Here is a 3,652-nt window from a genome sequence, read left to right as displayed (position 1 = left end):
GAGTTATTCTAAAACTTCAAGCTGTAAAAAAATTGACCATCACGCCATATAAGTTTCCCATTGATCTGAAGGCCTTGACATACTGATGATGCAAGTAAAATAGGCAATGGAGGCCTACAAAAAGCATTAACCAAATATCACAAGTTGCTTTAATCAGGTTGATGCTTAGTAAATACAATTCACATCTAACAATAATAAAGCAAATTTTTTCCATTTTTTCTTTACAAAATGAAATGGAATTGACTATCTAATACCCACCCAGATCCTACTACTCACTAATCTCTAGGGACAAGTGCATTGTGTAAACCTATCAAATAAGCAAGAAGATCTAATCTCTAGGGACAAGTGCATTGCCTAAACCTATCAAATAACCAAGAAGATCTAGGACAGGAGCTAGAAATGGAGTTGTTGCTATGGGTACTACTTTTGATTGAACATTGGGACCTTTGGCAAGTGAAACATTGATTTATGTCTTAGCGGCTGATAATTATTCATATGGAAGGTAAAAATTTACTTGCAAGTTTGGAGGTAGCAAGGTACATTGGGGGCTAACAAGGTGCAAGGTACATATGGAAAGACATATGGGAGGTAACATGTACAAGCATAAAAAGTGCTTAGAAGAATATATGTGTGCTCTGACTTCTCAGCAACATCAAGGAAAGACTTAATTTCAAAAAATAAATTATTTAATGAGCTCTATAGCTATTACTTACCACTTCATATAAAAGTGTTGAGCACGACAACTGCAAAAAAACATATTATTATTAGACATATTGGAAGAAAAATCCTTGAACTAAGCATAAATTATAATACTTATACTAGAAAAACCTATACAAATGCAAACATCTCAAACAGTGACAGATGAACTTAAGCCTTTTCATTGAAATAACATACCACTTCTCTCCATTTTAGAATCCTATAAAGCATCAAATTCCAAGGAATCTCATTTCCAGTCAATCCACCAAGCAATGGTGACAAGAAATAGGCATTGCACCCAAACAGATCATCTAACTTTGTCAATCCACCAAGGAATGGTGACAAGAAATAGGAATTGCACCCAAACAGATCATCTAACATCACCTCTATTTAAAGCACTCGTTAAAATTTATTATAGACAACTTAAATAATTATACATGACAAGAAATAGGCATTGCACCCCAAAAGATCCTCTAACTTCAACTCTGTTTGAAGAACTCATTGAATTTTTTAATAACAACTTAAATACATACACCTCAAATCTATAGTTTCAAATTTTTTTCACCTGTCACTTCTTACATTCAAAACTAGTCAGTTTTAGCATTTCAAAACTCTACATTTAAAAAGGGAAAACATTTTGTACAACATAAAATTCCAAGCTTGCCTTTAATCAGAGGACCAAAAGTTACTGAATCATACCACCGATGCACTTATACAACTGCTTTTAATGTTGGAGTTTATCTGTTTTAGCTTTTGGAGATTATTCAGTGATATTTTTTAATTTATTATACATTTAAAAAAAAATAAAACAACAAAACCAAAAAAATATTATCTCCTCAAAAATTATTTGACCCAAATTCCAAGCAAGCACTCCGAAGCAGAATAGATAATTCCCTTGATCATAATTCAAGGTGGGATTTCATATGGTTAAGTTGTACACTCTATATACATTTTACTCTGATATTTCCTTCTCCCTAAGGGATGGTCAGGTCTAGCCTTCAGGACCCCCCTCTTTGTTAGTTTGGTCTAGGCCTCTTCCTTCCTCAACTCTGTACTTAGCCTAGTTCTGGCTGCCCCATCTCAATTCCTTTCCTAGCCCTCGAGGTCAACTTCCACTCTCTCTTCCATCAGCTCAGTCTTGCCCCTTTAGTCGTCACCTCACCTTGGCTGATGAAGGATTTCTAGTTCAATTTGTGTTCTTCCTTTCCCATCTATTCAATGTGGCACAAGGCTTCCCTAGGTGGACTCCCTAAATCGTTGATCATGTCTACTTGCACTGAGAGGAAAAAGTTTTGTAGCATGGAATGACTTTTTCCTGATAAAGAATAACCAAGACATTCAACTGGAACTTAACTAGCATAGATCAATTTTAAATATGGATCTAAGATGAGCTGAGAGGGATTTAATTTCTTCACTTGCAATTGTTTTTAATTTTTATTTTTGGAGACATGCAAAATTTCAACTTTGATCACAGATAGAAATCCTTACACATCACACTAGGCTGTAGAATGGGCCTCTCAGCTTAATGATCAGGAAATTAGGTTAATTCTTAAAACACTGGGAGCTTATGGGAAGGAAATTGGACTAATTCTACATACATTTTTGGCTCATGGGATAGAAATTCCTCAGCTAAGATGTGAAAACTAACAACTGAAGCACGTCATGGACATTTTCAAATTTCACACCCTTCCTTCGAGGATGCATTCTCTGGCCTTTAATGCATCTGTACAGGATTCTATTTTGTATCCTCAGCTAACACAAGCAAAGGAAACCAACACCCAGGGATCATAGACCTGGATTTGAAATTGTAATCACTTATTCTGATATTGTTTTTCTGAGTTCAGTGAATTCAAGGTTTTTTAACTGTATAGTTCTACATCTACAATTTTTGTACGCTTTTGACAAAGGATAACCTAGACATTTCAGAACTGTACTTTTTATTTTGAAGAATACATGTAAGATCTGGCTATCCAATTCATCTTAGGCCCTTTAATAATTAAAAAATAGCCCCTTTATGATAAACAAACAAACAAAAAGCAATTGTTTCTGTTAAAATATTTCAGAAGCAAAATCTTTCATGTCAGACATTTTGTCAATCAAGATCATATTGTAAGAATAATATTACATTTCTCAAAACCATAGTAGCTTATTAATAGAAAGGAAATAATCTTCTAAGAAAATTTCTAAACATGTTTCAAGTGTGAATTCAACAAAATCCAAGATTATGTGAACTTTGTGTCACTTGAAAACTGAGGCATTCCACCTCATTCAAAAAAAATTACTATTAACAAAACAAGATACCTATGCCATGTTTTAAGTATTCAATTGTAGTCTGCAGATAATCAGTTTCAACAGCTTCTCCAATTGGATAGATCAGAAGTGGTAGGGACATCTAAAAATTAAATATCTAAGTCAAAAAATATGGTAGATGTGTTTGTGAGGAGCACCTTTTAGAACTGATTTTAGCCGGTCTTGGAGACTGAATTAGATGAACACTTACGCAACTAATATTTTTTCCTAATTGATTTCAATCAACATAATGTCAATCTAATCATATGTGAAAGAAAATATATCATCTTGCGGTAGTGTCCAGTAAGTAAATCAAGCCAAGATGGTGCAAACAGAGTGTTGGCTTCGGAAACACAATGGAGTCTTGAGAAGACTAAAGCATAGATAAGAATGAAATGTTTTGTAAAGAAAAGAAGATATTTAGAATTCATAGAGGATGTTGAAGGTTGGTAGATGTAATTCATTAATTATTGATGGCCAACTTACTACTGTATAAAAATGATGCCATCATATCAAATGAATGCATGCAGCCTACTTTAGTGTCATGTAGAGTGAGTTTACTATGCAACTTGCCTAATATCCAGTGAAAAAGAAAAATTAAGAAAGCTATTACAATAGAAGCTATAAAAATAAAAGGTAGCTTATATATGGAACAATGTTATTGCTA

This window comes from Pinus tabuliformis, chromosome 8 (genome assembly GCF_031772625.1).
Source record: "Pinus tabuliformis cultivar Carrire ecotype Pingquan chromosome 8, CPIR1, whole genome shotgun sequence".
In the NCBI taxonomy this organism is placed as follows: Eukaryota; Viridiplantae; Streptophyta; class Pinopsida; order Pinales; family Pinaceae; genus Pinus; species Pinus tabuliformis.
Note: the sequence above shows the minus strand (reverse complement) of the source record.